Here is a 16,341-nt window from a genome sequence, read left to right as displayed (position 1 = left end):
GACTTTCAGTTCAGAGTTGGCTACATTTAATTGGCCAAAACTCAGTGATTGGCAGAAGTGTAGGCTATGGTCTGTTTACAGCTCCACTTGTTATAGTTCATAATGTACAGAAAAACCTTTGGGCTGAATTTAAGATAGGTAAGGAGGCAGCTTTAGGCTAAACTTGATTTAACAGTCTATGTCACCTGCACTGTTCCCCACACATTGGAGGGGCCTAATACTGATAGCTTTACTCTCTTTTCTGATATTTGCTAGCACTGAGACTTCTCAATTATATATTTAGGCAACTTTATTTTGTTTAAAAATTTCCCTAATGATTTTAATAGACAACTGTTATCTTAGCACCCAGATAATACCTTAGGGGTTGGAACACTCTTCTCCATGTTGTACCTCCTAATCACCTGTGAAGACATGTGGACACATGGAGAGTCCTGTATTGTCACCTACATCAGTGAATGGGCACTGGTTCATTCAGCTTTCAAATTACCTGTCACTTTAACAGACATTACAAGAGTTCTGGCTTTAGCCATGGCAGTTTACGTTGTTTCATCTATGTGGAGTTATTCCAAAATTGTTTGGTCTTTTCAAAAAAAAAAAAGAGTGGTAACTTGATGAATTCCAGTTATTCTAAGGTTCTTTTCCTAGTAAATGTTTATTTCTCTAATAAATCAGAACTTATTGCAACTAACTGCTTTGTGCTTTCATATACCATCCCCACCCCAAGAATTTTGAAAGCTTTTAGCAAATACTAATCTATTTGCTTCCCCTTAGTAAGTTAAAAGGATAAATATTGATACTTTCATATTACATTATGAGGGCAGCTGCAGCCTGTGTGGAGCGGCCACTGAGAAGACGTCAACTGCAGCGGGGTAGGCACAGCTGGGGCTGCGCACTCCACAGAGCCAGTTGGAGCCAGGAACAGGCAGGAGCCCAGCCCTTTTCAGAGTTGGAGGGGTGGGGGCCTCCCCCTCCTGGGTGCAACTGTGCAGCCACCCAGCAGTGACCTGGGTTTCCCTGTGCTTTCAGGGGCTGGGAAGTGTCCCTCTCCAGCCCTGGCCCCCACAGGCTCAGAAGTGCCTGCCCCCACTGTCTGGCCTCTCCCTGTTCCCGGTGTCTACTCTGATTTTAGAGCAAAGTTGAGGCTGAGCCTGGGCACTGTCGCGACCCAGCTGGATGTGCATGCACTTACGGCAGGGCTGACAGGCCAGCCCTCTGCCCCCTCAGCCCCTCCTCTGGACTTCGGGTGCCCGTGAGCATGGGAGGGAGGCTGAGGGGGCACTGAGGCGGCTCGATGTGGGCCTGCAGGCTCTGTGGACGACATGATCAATGGCGGCAGGAAGCAGACAGGCTCCTGGGCAGAAAGGGGTAGGTTCCCGGTGAAGCCTCACCTTCAAGCCAAGAACGGCCTGAAGCATGGGGGCCAGGCTGTCAATTCTGCGTAGAGTCCGTGGCTTACAGTGAGAACTTACGGTGCTTTTTCCCGAGCCACTCTTGGCTGCCCATGGACCAATCCGCACACACTTTCTCCCATCTGAAGCCCATGAAAACCCCAGACTCAGCCAGACTCACAGAGACCTTGGAGACGAGCTATGGGAAACAACTACCCAATTCGGTTGCCGTTGTCTTGTCAGGACAAACTGCCTGCAGAAAGGAGCCACCCACTGCAGATCCCTCTTCATTGACAGCTGGATACTTCTCAGGACAACCTGCCTGCAGAAAGGAGCTACCCACTTCGGCTCTTCTGCCTCTTGATGAAGCTGTTCTGTCTCCTCTCCGCCTTGGTCACCCTCAAATTATCCACGTACCTCATTCTACCTGGATGTGGACAAGAACTTAGGACCTGCCAAATGGTGGGACTGAAAGAGCTGTAACACAAACAGGGCTGAAACACCCCCCTCCCCCGCTTACCACGTTATGGGTGATGAGAAGGAGAGAAGAGCTGCAGCCCTTCAGGGATCCCAGACCTAGGGGCTCCCCAAGCCAGGGCTGTGACACCCTCTTTGGGGCTCTTTGGTTCCTGGTGTCTCCAAGCTTCCCAGTGCCACTGTGTTCCCCTTATCCAGATGCAGGTGCCTATAGCTGAAGCCGTGTGTGGTACATTTGGTCCAGCCACAGCCTTGCATGAAGCTGGCACTTGTGCTGGTGCCTGGAGCTGTCTGCCTTGCCACAGCAGCTAGCATGCGTGGCTGTGCACAGTGGCCGGACCCCATGCTCATTCGCTCATACACTCTTTGCCACTCCGTGCCTGGCTCCCCCTTGGCAGGTGTGAGATCCAGGCCAGTAGCGTGAGCCAAGCGCAGCCTGCCAGGCCAGGTGGGTGGAACGAGCCTTGTGGGCGCGAGCAATACTCAGGCAGAAGGCGCTGCCTGCCACAGAGGTTTCTGGCTGGCAAATCAACATCCCAAGGGTCCCGTGACAATTATAGCCCCTGCCTCTGGATAGAGTAAAGAAAAGGGAAACAAAAAAAATCGAATAACCCAACCTCCAGACATTGCTAGTGTTAACTTATTGCCAAATTCTTTCTGATGTATGTGTATATCATAAGTGTATTTAACAGTTTTATATCTTAGTTCTTTGCTAAATGCACTTTCAGCAAAAAAAAAAAAAAAAAAGAGACCACACTGTATATGCTGCTTTACAACTTTTCACTTCTTTTAAATATATAATAAACTTCTGTCTAACTCAGTAGTTCTGCTTTCTTTTAGCGACTGACACCTATTATTTTATAATATGGACAAACTGTAATTTGCTCAACCATTTATCTATTAATAAGTATTTGTATTATTTATAATCCTTTGTTATTAGAAACGGTATTGTATTGGACATCGTTAGACTTACAGCTCTGTACTCATAGGCAAATATTTCAGTAAAACAAATTTGTAAGAGTGAAATTGTAAGATGAAAGAATATGCTTATTTTATTTATTTATTTATTTTTATTTTTTTGAGACGGAGTCTTGCTCTCTCACCCAGGCTGGAGTGCAGTGGCATGATCTCAACTCACTGTAAGCTCTGCCTCCCCAGTTCACGCCATTCTTCTGCCTCAGCCTCCTGAGTAGTTGGGACTACAGGTGCCTGCCACCATGCCCGGCTAATTTTTTGTATTTTTAGTAGAGATGGAGTTTCACCGTGTTAGCCAGGATGGTCTCGATCTCCTGACCTTGTGATCCTCCCGCCTCGGCCTCCTAAAATGCTGGGATTATAGGTGTGAGCTACCGCACCCGGCCAAAAGAATATGCTTATTTTAAATATTAAAATATTTCGTAGATTGCCGTTCAATAAAGCTTTAACAATATATATTCCCAACAGAATTCTGTGAAAGTTGTTATTTCTACACATTTCTCAGAACACTAGATAGTATTAACATGCTTTTAATATTGCTGTTGTATGAAAAAGTCTTCATATTTTAATTTACGTATCTTCCTTATAACTGAGGTTGGGATTTGCAATTTCTTTACTACCAAATTTCTTTTCATGTTCTTTGCTTTTTTAAATTACCATTTTCTAATATGTTCTTTACTTTTTAGTTTGCAGGACTCTTCATATTTAAGAACCTTTTGGCTACTATAACTTTGATAAATATTTTCTTCCAGTTTATATTGTTTGTATTTTGGCTTGTTTTCTGCTGCCTTTTGTTTGAAAATTTTAACTTTCTTATGTTCAAATATGTAAATTTTATTTCTTTTTGGCTTCTGATTTTTAAATTATGTTTCAGAAGATCTTCTGCACCATCAAGTTTATAAAAATAACTTCAAATTTTTTTTGAAAATCTTTATTGTTTTACGTACATTTAGACCACTAAGCTACTTGAAATTTATTTTGAATATAATGTCAAGAGGGTCTCTAACTTTATGTACTAACAAATAGATAATCACATGTATCTAAAACATTTATTGATTATCTTTTGCACTCTAAAGTAGAATGTTATGTTTATCATATACTGAGTTCTAATACATATTCGAATCTATTTTTAATCTTTGTTCCACTGATATACCCTTTTACCATACTAGTTTAATTAAGACAGTGTTTAAGTAAGATTTAATATTTGAATAGATAAAACCTTCTTATTAGCCAACTTTTACAGAATATCTCTGCAATTACCAGACTGTTATTCTTCTAGTGAATTTTAGAATGATTTTCTCCAACATTTTTTGCAATTCTAATTAAAATTTCATTAACTTTATATATTAAATTGGGATGACAGGCATTTTAATTATATTAAGTAATCCTATATAAGAACATGATATATGTTGACATCTTTTGTGTCTTTCAATAAAGTTGTATCATTTGTTTAGAAGAACTAAATTTCCCAAATTGTATCAAAGTGGTTTGGTCTAAATTACAACCATTAGCATCTATTAATATATGAAGCTGCACTTGGCTATAGTGTGTAACATTTCATCGAGGAAAGTCAGACTCCAACAACACTTCTTTATGGTAACAGTTCTGGTCAGAGCCTGAGGCCAGATGTCAACAGTATTGCGCATTCTGAATTGAAGCATCAATATGAAGAAATTTGTTTATTGTCCTCTGTGTTAAATAAATTTGCTAGCATTCCCTATGTACTCAAATATACATAAATGCAGTGCTATCATGGTATGATGAGTGTATGTATCTGTGTTCTTGCGAGATACAATGGAAAATTTATCTACAATTATAGAATACGTTTAATTTAAAAATGCTTCTCCGTGGTCATTCATTCACAACTAAGCATGGACCTAATCTTCCTGAGACAGAATTGCATGTAATATTGCGCATACGTAAATATGGTGGTGATTTTTAAAATAATAAATTAATAGAGCTGAATGAGGATTATTTTGCCAATCAGTGGAATATTTTACTTTCTAACTTTCCTTATTTATCTACTTCCTGATGTATGATTTCTTTTGACAGAATGCACTTCCCCCTTGGAAGGAATAACTTTAGTCCCTCTGCAGACATTTTGAGAAACCTGAATTTATGTTACCTGAGAGACCTGAAAATATGTTAGGAAAGCCTAAAACAAAACTTGGAAAAAAAGTATTTGCAGAAAGGACAGAATTCCAAGGGGAGTACGTTCATGAAACTTAAGCCATTATGGAGAGGGTTATGGTAGGAACAGACAACAGGGTACTTACAAATGTCTTAGATGATTTTCTCTGCTAACAACTGGCACTATTTTTTCTGCACATTTAAAGTACGATGGTGGCTATATAGACAACATGCAATGAAGAGTCGAGACAATTATTCGTTTCTTTTGGGCTTCAGGAGTGTGCTGCAGAGGCAAAAAGTTGCTTTGGGGGCCTGCATTTATGCAAATTTCTAGTCTTTGCTGACTGAATTCTGAGGAAAAAAGTCACACAGTTTTCTACTTGGTCTGTGTTTTAATTGTTACTCTAGCAGTAATTAGATACAAAAACACAGTTTTGGTGCCCTTTACCTTGAGGTTGTTTAACAAAGGTTGTCATGTTTAAATATTTTAAACAAGTAAAATGTGCGCCAGATACATTTCCCATCCTGTAACTAGCTCCTGGTTCTTGGGTTGCTTGGCCTAGTTTCTAATGCTGAGGAAGAGCTTCATTACTGTAATCCTGCATCTCATTTTACAAATGCCTTAACTTTGTGTGTCTACTTTTCAATAACTGTCTCATATATTGTATTTGATCTTCCCATCAACCCCCTGAAATTAATGGGGACAGTTTAATTATAATCCACTTTTAGATGAAGAAACGAAGACATGGTAAGATCCAGAATCTTAGAACAGTGTATATATACATATTTTGTCACCTCAGGATTTGACAGATTCTTGGATTATCTTAATTTAATGAAAACAGTGGGGTGGCCAAAAGGGTATGAGTGGCGAAGTTACAAAAAATGTACCTTAATTTTGGCTTTATTTGTTTACCAATCTAAACTCCATAAACTTCAATTTTATGTTTGTAAAATGGGCATAATAATTCTTAACATGCAAGAATTTAATGAGGATATGAAATAATATAAATGAAGCACTTAGCTATCTATATTTTGATGCTCAATAAGTTACTAGTATTTTTAAATATATCTCTATTCTATGATATCTTATATAGAATATTCTCTGATATCCTATATAGAATAGTTATCGAGATATAGTATATAGATATATAGGTACAATATACTTCTATTACACAGTTTTATAATTGATTTTTTCTTTTCTGCTGAAATCTTCTGTGTGTTTCTTGAGAGTAGAAAACTATATTTTGTTTGTGTATTTATTTAATCTCTATTATCTTGTGCTCTAAATATTTATATTAATGAATTCAAAATGGGTCAAAATCTTAATACAAGGAGATAAGTAGACAAAGTTATTAATTTTTTGGCATTTTGCAATTGTGCACCAAAATGACTTGTTTTTCTTTCCCTGGATAGATTCTGTTACACAAATTTTAAGTTGGTAATAACTGTTATTTAGGTCTAAAATAAGAAAATGTTAGGGGTTACAAATCGAATTTTACATTTTACTTTCCCATTTCACTTTACTCTGACAATAGTAATCCACATTGAAACTGTAAGAAAAAGCCTAAGGACATACATAAATCTGAGAGCTCCAGTGTTACTGTTTTTTATTTTTTATTTTTACCTCATTCTAAGATTTTTAGGGACTAATACAAATAAAGCATCCTTCTTGTTTTTAGAATCTTATAGGCTTATATTAAGCCTTCAGGTTTACTGATAAGTGAGAGAAAAAAACTCCTAACTTTTCATTTTTTTAGTATCGATGTTGTTTAGCTCTGCTTCTTGGTTTTCTTTAAATTTGATGCCTATGTATTTGTTTAATGACAGTTATATAACTCTAAGAGCACTACATTCGTTATTAAGTGCAATCAATCCTTTCAGGTCTTCTAAGTTGGGTAAGATTTTTTTCCCTTGGAGGATATGTCATTAAGGTTTTATATTCTCAGATGCAGTGAATGTTGCTAATACTTGCATTTGGGGAAAAAATAAGTAATAAGGTAAATGGTATGCATTGCACCTGGTTCTTATGGATGGATTAAAGTATTGATTGGAAAAATAACTTTTAAGTTTCAACTTGTTCGGGTACATATCAAGTTTTCCTCAAAGGTAGTGAATATTAATAATGAGGAGGAAGAAAGAATTACAACAAAGATGACAATGACATAAGCAATACTTCTGAAAACACTGTTATTAAAGATATTTTAAATTCTTATTTTACAGACAAAACGTGGCTCAAAGCAGTTGAGTAACTTATCTATAACTAGTACACAGTATAGCTTGCATCCAAACCCTGTTCTTTGCTTTTGTGACATAGTATCCTCCTTATGTTTTATAGTTCCTAGTTTATGTTTATAGGTAATCCAGAGTAACATATATATAATTCCCTTACCATTTTAAAATACTTTCTTTGTATTTGTGGTTATATTATTTTCCTTAGTTGCAAAGTATATATTATTTTTGTCTTCATTAGATCTGTGGGAAGTTTATCGATTTCATTTTCTATTTTAAGAAACAAGTGTTCTATTTCTTACCAGATTTTTGTGCTGTAAGTAATTTTCTAATTTTCTTTTTAGTGTTTCATTCTTTCTGTTTTATTTTTATTCTGATTGCATTTTTTCTAATATCTTGATATATAGACTCACCTTATTTTTATTCTTTTAGAAATAACCATAGTGCCTTAAGTCTGTTAATTAGTCTCTAAATATGTTTGAAAGTGTCCCATAAATATATTACATTCCTATTTTATGACTAAGTGGTTAATTTTATTTCCTTTTTATGCAATTTTTTGAAAGGCTAGGATGTATTTAGTTTTGTTCCAAAACATTAGTTTTAAGCTAGTTTTAGTTTCTAGCTTTAAATTACTGTGTTCAGAGAATTTTGCCTTTATGAGTTTTGCATTTTAATATACACTAATTTTTTGTGACATAATAAATGATAAAATTTTGTATAGTTCCATGACGTGTGAAAAGAAGACATATTTTCTTTTTGTAAAGAGAAAAAGACTGAGCAGTTGTGGCTGCATTACCCACTTCGAGCAGCAGTCAGGTTCTCCATGTAGAACCCAGGAGTAGGAGACTCAGAATGGAATCTCTTCTCCCTCCTCACTCCTATGAGATTTTTTTTGATCTTCAGTTTTCAGCTGTCTGAGAAACTTTATCATCAAACACAATGGCTAGCAACGTTACCAATAAGACAGATCCTCGCTCCATGAACTCCCGTGTGTTCACTGGGAATCTCAACACTCTTGTTGTCAAGAAATCTGATGTGGAGGCAATCTTTTCGAAGTATGGCAAAATTGTGGACGCCTCTGTTCATAACGGCTTTGCCTTCTTTCAGTATGTTAATGAGAGAAATGCCCGGGCTGCTGTAGCAGGAGAGGATGGCAGAATGATTGCTGATCACGTTTTAGATATTAACCTGGCTCCAGTGCCAAAAGTGAACCGAGGAAAAGCAGGTGTGAAACGATCTGCAGCAGAGATGTACGGCTCTTCTTTCGACTTAGACTTTGACTTTCAGTGGGGTTATTATGATAGGATATACAGTTACCCAGCACGTGTACCTCCTCCTCCTCCTCCTATTGCTCGGGCTGTAGTGCCCTCGAAACGTCAGTGTGTATCAGGAAACACCTCACGAAGGGAAAAATGTGGCTTCAATTCTAAGAATGGACAGCGGGGATCTTCTAAGTCTGGAAAGTTGAAAGCAGATGACTCTTCAGGCAATTAAGAAGGAGTTGACCAAGATAAAACAAAAAGTGGATTCTCTCCTGGGAAACCTGGAAGAAATTGAAAAGGAACAGAACAAACAAGCAGTAGATATGAATAATAAGTCAGAAGAGGAGCAGAGCAGCAGCTCCGTGAAGAAAGATGAGACTAATGTGAAGTTGGAGTCTGACGGGGGTGCAGATGACCCTGCTAAGGAGGGGGATGCAGATGACTCTGCTGAGGAGGGGGACCTACTGGATGATGACAATGAAGATTGGGGGATGGCCAGCTGGAGCTGATCAAGGATGATGAAAAAGACGCTGAGGAAGGAGAGGATGACTTTGAAGCACATAGCAGTGTTTAGAAATCTTATCCCATTATCCAGTTTCAGCTTTCCACATATGGCTAGCCAGTTTTCCCAGCACCATTTATTAAATAGGGAATCCTTTCCCCATTTCTTGTTTTTGTCAGGTTTGTCAAAGATCAGTATAAAAATTCAAGATGGATTAAAGACTTAAATGTTAGACCTAAAACCATAAAAATCCTAGAAGAAAAGCTAGGCAATACCATTCAGGACATAGGCATGGGCAAGGACTTCATGTCTAAAACACCAAAAGCAATGGCAGCAAAAGCCAAAATAGACAAATGGGATCTAATTAAACTAAAGAGCTGTAGAGCAAAAGAAACCACCATTAGAGTGAACAGGCAACCTACAAAATGGGAGAAAATTTTTACAATCTACCCATCTGACAAAGGGCTAATACCGAGAATCTACAAAGAACTTAAACAAATTTACAAGAAAAAATCAACCCCATCAAAAAGTGGGCAAAGGACATGAACAGACACTTCTCAAAAGAAGACATTTATGCAGCCAACAACACATGAAAAAATGCTCATCATTACTGGCCATCAGAGAAATGCAAATCAAAACCACAATGAGATACCATCTCACACCAGTTAGAATGGCAATCATTAAAAAGTCAGGAAACAACAGGTGCTAGAGAGGATGTGGAGAAATAGGAACACTTTTACACTGTTGGTGGGGCTGTAAACTAGTTCAACCATTGTGGAAGACAGCGTGGCGATTCCTCAAGGATCTAGAAGTAGAAATACCATTTGACCCAGCCATCCCATTACTGGGTATATAGCCAAAGGATTATAAATCATGCTGCTATAAAGACACATGCACACGTATGCTTATTGCGGCACTATTCACGATTGCAAAGACCTGGAACCAACCCAAATGTCCATCAATGAGAGACTGGATTAAGACAATGTGGCACATATACACCATGGAATACTATGCAGCCATAAAAAAGATGAGTTCATGTCCTTTGTAGGGACATGGATGAAGCTGGAAACCATCATTCTCAGCAAACTGTCACAAAGACAGAAAACCAAACACTGCATGTTCTCACTCATAGGTGGGAATTGAGCAATGACAACACTTGGACACAGGCTGGGGAACATCACACACTGGGGCCTGTCGTGGGGTGGGTGGAGAGGGGAGGTATAGCATTAGGAGAAATACCTAATGTAAATGACGAGTTAATGGGTGCAGCACACCAACATGGTACATATATACATATGTAACAAACCTGCACATTGTGCACAAGTACCCCAGAACTTAAAGTATAATGAAAAATAAATAAATAATAAAATAATAATAAAAGAGAAATCTTATCCCATTATTTCTTTACCTAGGCACTTGTCTAAGTTGAAATTTTTCACCATATCCTCTCCCCTAGTATCTTCAGCACATGCTCAGTGTTCCCCTATCCTTGTCCTTCCCATGTTCATTAATTCATATTGGTCTGCACCTACTCCCATTTTCACTTCCTTTGACACTCCTAGTAGTTTTGTTAAGTCTTACCCTGTAATTTTTGCTTTTAATTTTGATACCTCTTTATGACTTAACAATAAAAAGGATGTATGGTTTTCATCAACTGTCTCCAAAGTAATCTCTTGTTATGCAGGGAGTACAGTTCTTTTTATTCATACATAAGTTCAGTAGTTGCTTCCCTAAGTGCAAAGGCAATCTCATTTAGTTGAGTAGCTCCTCAAAGCAGCTTTGAGATACAAGTATGTGTGTTACACCCCTACATTAGTATGCTGTGTGGGGCAGTTCAACACAAATGTAACAATGTATTTTTGTGAATGAGAGTTGGCATGTCAAATGCATCCTCTAGAAAAAGTGTTATAGTCTTAAGATTTGTTTTCTAAAGTTGATACTGTGGGTTATTTTTTGAACAGCCTGATGTTTCGGACCTTTTTTCCTCAAAATAAACAAGTCCTTATTAAGCCAGGAATTTGGACAAAAAAAAAAGAAGGCATGTTTTCTATGGAATAAAATTTTTCATTCATGTTTATTACATCTACCTTATTAATTGTATGTTACAATCTTTACATATTAATCATACTTACTTGGGCCATCAGAGCATGAATATTCATGTTAAAGTCCCTCCCGGAGTTAAGATTTTGTGGGATGAGAGAGTGTGAGGTAGAGGTATGAGAAAGGGATATCTCTGTTCTAATCTGAAAGAACTTTCCCATGTGAGATCCGTGGCTGCTATGCTGCTTTACTTAGAGGCAAAGATCCCACGAATCTTTGATAGGGATACAGAGTAGAAGTTGACATATGTGTCTTTCCATTAGCTTTCTAACTGGTTTTATTTAGTTTTAAAATTCAAAACATATGTCAGACAGAGACAGTTAATTTATCCCTACCACAATAGAACTAAAAAGGTTTTTTCCCCCTTCCAGGTACATATAAAGTGTTGACTGCGATTATCAGTGATTTTGCATATTTGTGTCTCCTTGTTAGTTTCATGGTTCTTTTAATTGATAAGTGAGGAAGAATCCTAAATAGCTGTCTTCCTACCCTAAAAGAAAGCTGATTATGTTCTTTCAATTTTGTTATACTTTTGCTCATTAATATGGTGGTTTATATTCAGGAATATGGGAGTTCCATATTAAATAAGTGAACATGTGTTGTTGGTTTCTACATTTAATTTCTATTTGCTTATCCTGTGCCAAGCATCATTATAAGAAGTTAAAATTGTGATTAAACATCTGCATCTCTAAAAGGGTATCTCACATATTTTCCAGACACACTTATATCATTAGTCCATAGGGATATCAATTTTCCAAGAGAAATGAAGGCCCTGTGTTCCTTATGTGGTTATTATTCTTCACTTTAAGAGATAACTGAGAAAGCCTTGCACTCCAATGTGTCTTGGACATCTTTTGGTCAGTTTTCGCTAGTGAACAGATGATGGTGATGACCCTAGAAGAGAGAGAAGGAAGGGTAATTGGGGCAAATGTGTTCTTCAAGGGCAAGTGTTTGTTTGCATCCTATATGGTGAGGGTGGAGGTGTGTATTGACTGATATCTCCAGTAGCTTTTCTTCTCCCATTTACCACAATATTGTGGTGACTTGATTACTTTTCTCAGACTGGAATAGTAAAATTAATCCCTTATCTCTGAAGCAACAACTTGTAATAATTAAGAGTAATTCCGCTTAGTGATAGCATAAAGGTGGAAGCCTCTAGAAATGATCCTGCTATGTGCTCTTTGCTAAGAATATTGGATTACAGAGTTTTAAGGGGAGTGTGCCTAAAGATGAGTCAATTAGTTTAGGATTAGGCATTTAAAATTTAACTTTGACAGAGAGAAGGTCATCATTAATTTTAATAGGAGCAAATTTCAACAAAGTAGTAGGGGCAAAAATCAGGTTACAGGAAGAAAGGAATGAAAAAAAAAGTGGAGAAAGAGAATATGACATACTCCCTGGACAAGTTTTATGAAGAGAGCGAGACAGAAATTGGTATACAACTGGAGAGAGTTTGAGCAAAACAAAACAAAAAACCAAAACACCCTAAACTAACATTTTTAGACTAGAACATAGTTGACCATATTTACAGGCTGAAGGAAAAGATTTAGGAAAGAGGAAGATGTCAATGATATAAATCAGAGATCAGGACACTTTTCCAGTAAAGGGCTAGATAGTAAATATTTTAGCTTTTGAGGACCATAAGATATCTGTAGCAACTACCCAACTCTGCCCTTGTAGCATTGAAGCAGCCGCAGAAAATACATAAACAAATGGGCATGGCTGTTTTCGATAAGAATTTATTTATAACAACATGTAGCAAGCCAGATTTGACTGACAGGTTTGCCAACCTCTGCTATAGATGGGAGAGCAGAACAGAAGAGAGTAGGAAAAGGCCTAGGGTGAGGATGGCTGTGGCTGTGGGTTAGCTTTCTGGGTCTGGCTGTGGTGTACCTGTGCAGGGAGAACACACCTAATAACCTCAATTTTATTAGGAGACTGAGGGCTATCTAACCTGTCAAAATGAGGAGCTAAAGGCAACTAAGGACTTGGAGGCAGATGGGGATGATTGAGAAGTTTTTTGAGGGAAATGAGAGGGGAAGTTGATTAAAGGACAGTGCGTAGCTGAGTGTGGAAACTGACTACATAGAAATTGCTCTTATTGTGTGTGTGAGTTCCTTTCCCACAGAGCTTCATTTCCTAGGTGTGAGTTGAGAGAGACCAGATGCAGTATTTATCTGGGATTTGGATTTTGCTGAAGAGTTGCACCTGAAGAATCGCACTAAGAGAAATCAAAGGTATTGGTGAGAAAATAGTTCAAATGAACAGTCATTAGTTTCAAGCTGGCTAAAGAACAAGATGATAAAGGACCAGTAAACTGAGGAAAAAATGAAAAGATTAAAGTGATGGATATCACTGTGAGGTTAAAGGATAGGAGTTGAAAAAGGAGTGAAGAACTATTAAGATAGGAGATTGAGGTCAAAAAGTATAGTAATTTAGTAAATATTCAGCATGCATTTTTGATAGATTGCTATCCTGAGTAAAGCTTACTACCTGAGGCTGATAATAACATAGGTGCAAAAGAGAAACATACACAATTTATTTTCTCAACTGTTAGAGTTTGGATTATTAAAACATCAATGACAATATTATTATATGAAATTACCCTTAATTTCAGTAGGAACAACATGGGGATTTGACAATGACGTTTTTACCTATAGTTTTTTTTTAAATTTCTATTTTAACCTTTTTAAACTTTTGAAAATTACTTCATTTGTAATAAAACTAGTTTTCAAATATTGACTTTTTTGTAGTAGACATTATGTTGTTTTTGTGCTGCTCCCAATTCATAAATCTAGTTCATTTCATAGAATCAGAGATAACATTGATTTCCACAAAATCACAAAATCGTTATTTATTTTTCTAGCTGGGGCATCTTTGCTCTATCTTTGTGTGGTTTCTCCATGCAATTCTTCCACCATGGCTACTTCAGAGCAACCAGAAGTCTTAATGTTATCTGAGGATCCAAAGATACATGGTTCAAGAAAGAGAGAGTCAGACAGAAGCTACATCTCCTTTTGAGACTATCTTGAAAAAAATATAACTTCTGCCATACTCTATTAATTGAGGCAAGTAGTCACAAAGGCTACTACAAGTGCTATAAAAGGTTCAAGGGAAGGATTCATAGACTCTGCATCTCGATAGGGATGACAAACGTTAGCAAGAGCATGTGGAACAAAAAGTATTGCGACTATTTCTGGAAAATTCAATTTGATATAAAATACTATCTCTGAAGGCAGGTATATGACATTAAATTTTTCCACACTGAAAATGAGAAGATATTTAATATTGATAAAAGACCTTCTATGAACTTGCCACTTTATATGCATTACCTTATTTATTGCTTACAACAACTCTCTTAATTTTACAAATGATGACACAGGCTCTAAGGGGTGATGAAATTTGTCTAAAAGCCACCTAACATCTAAGTGTCAGTGCTGGAATTCAAATCAAGTTTTTTATACTCCAAAATCCATTCATTTTCTTAGAATCACTTTAGCAAAAATAGTCGGGAAAAAATACTCATTTGATATTTTAGTAAATGGAGTCCTATATTAATCAGAATGTCCTTCTTTCTATGGTATTTTAATATTTTATATCCATAAAAATAACCCCAAAAGCAATGATTTATCTATTTGTTTAATCAGCTAATAATTTTTTTCATTATTTGTATTACCACTGTAATGGTAAGTACAATTCATTGCTTAGTCTAATAATTGTATTTGTAATTATAATGCCTATCACAGTGTATTTTTTTTTTCTTGAGACAGAGTTTTGCTCTTGTTGCCTAGGCTGTAGTGCAATGGTGCGATCTCAGCTCACTGCAACCTCCACCTCCCAGGTTAAGTGATTCTGCTGCCTCAGCCTCATGAGTAGCTGGTACTACAGGCATGCACCACCACACCGAGCTAATTTTGTATTTTTAGTAGAGATGGAGTTTCTCCATGTTGGTCAGGCTGGTCTCGAACTCCCAGCCTCAGGTGATCCGCCTGCCTCGGCCTCTCAAAGTGCTGGGATTACAGGCATGAGCCACTGCACCTGGCCCACATTGTATTTTAATGATCTGTTTATATACCTAACTTGTTGACCAGTCTATGGTTTCCTTGAAATCAGGGAAAACGAGTAATTCATATGTGCCTCTAGAACCTAGAATAGTAAAAAGCATACTCAATAGTAAATGTTTGCTGAAGGAATAAATTATACTGTTGGTAATACATGATATATTCTTTTGTTTGCCAGCTTATTTGATTACCCAGAAAACTCCACTCCCTGTCCATAGTAGGATAAAACTGTATAGATGGAGGAGTCTTATAAAAGACTGGAATACTCTTACCTATCTTTGCATAATATAAAATAAACTTGAACTGCATTAAGTGAAATCTGTTTGAAAACCATGAAGTGAAAAATTTCTTATAGAGGAAATCATTAAGAATAATTTAACTCAACTGTGTTATTTAACATATGGAGAAACTGAGGCCTGGAGAGAGTATATAAATAGTGTAATTTAAGGTCATGCGGTCAGTCGAAGTCAAAGAAAGTATTCTTATCTATATTTACTTACTCTTTCACTCTTTTCAATGCACTCTTGACTAAGTGTTAAATAGGTTTCTAGAAGCAGTCAAATATTTTTGTCAGTTTTGGAAGATTGTTTCTTATTTGCATTATATTTCTATGTAGTGCCAATGACTTAGATAGATTACATCATCCCACTCCAAATATTTGATGATGTTATCAACTAGCTTTCCATGGAGAAAATGAGGAAAATGGGTCTCATTTTTACTGTATGTTTTTCTCAGAGGCAGGTGTGTTATTATGGAAAAAGCACTAAATAGTCACAATTCTGGCATTTACTGTCTTTCTATCCTCTAGCAAAGCATTTTGTTTCCAAGTCTATTCATTGCAGAATGCAGTAGTTTTTGTGGTTCTCAGCTCAAGGGTGTTACAATGCTCAAGGCTTGTCTGTAAGTGTTGGTGGGAATTTTTTGTTTGTCACATGACTGAGGCATATTGGCAATTAGTGAAAAACTTCCAGGAAAAATAAACAGTCTTCAAATGGGTGGGACAGATTTATATAATGAATCTCTTTCTTGTCTGAAATGCCAGCAGTGCACCTGCTGAGGGTAAGTAAAATCTTTTTATAATTCTAAAACTAAGTTTTCTAATTCTAAAATTTCTTTATAAGGCAAACTGCTTGAGAAAATGTATCTTATTCTCAATATGTCACTTGTCAATAAAAGGTGAGTGGATGGTTTTTGTTTTGCGGTGGAAACCAAAAGCA

The 16,341-nt window shown here is 37.1% G+C and overlaps 1 protein-coding gene and 1 pseudogene across 5 annotated transcripts in view; both read left to right on the top strand.

The window, feature by feature from the left end:
- Positions 1–16,341, top strand: part of DLG2 (discs large MAGUK scaffold protein 2) — a 2,193,106-nt gene that overhangs the window by 603,702 nt on the left and 1,573,063 nt on the right. The gene's annotated exons all lie outside the window — the stretch shown is intronic.
- LOC129525398 (heterogeneous nuclear ribonucleoproteins C1/C2-like) lies at positions 7,747–10,611 on the top strand (annotated as a pseudogene).

This window comes from Gorilla gorilla, chromosome 9 (assembly GCF_029281585.2).
Source record: "Gorilla gorilla gorilla isolate KB3781 chromosome 9, NHGRI_mGorGor1-v2.1_pri, whole genome shotgun sequence".
Lineage (NCBI taxonomy): Eukaryota > Metazoa > Chordata > Mammalia > Primates > Hominidae > Gorilla > Gorilla gorilla.
The sequence above is the reverse complement of the archived record's forward strand: the minus strand, read 5'-3'. Positions and strand labels throughout refer to the sequence as shown.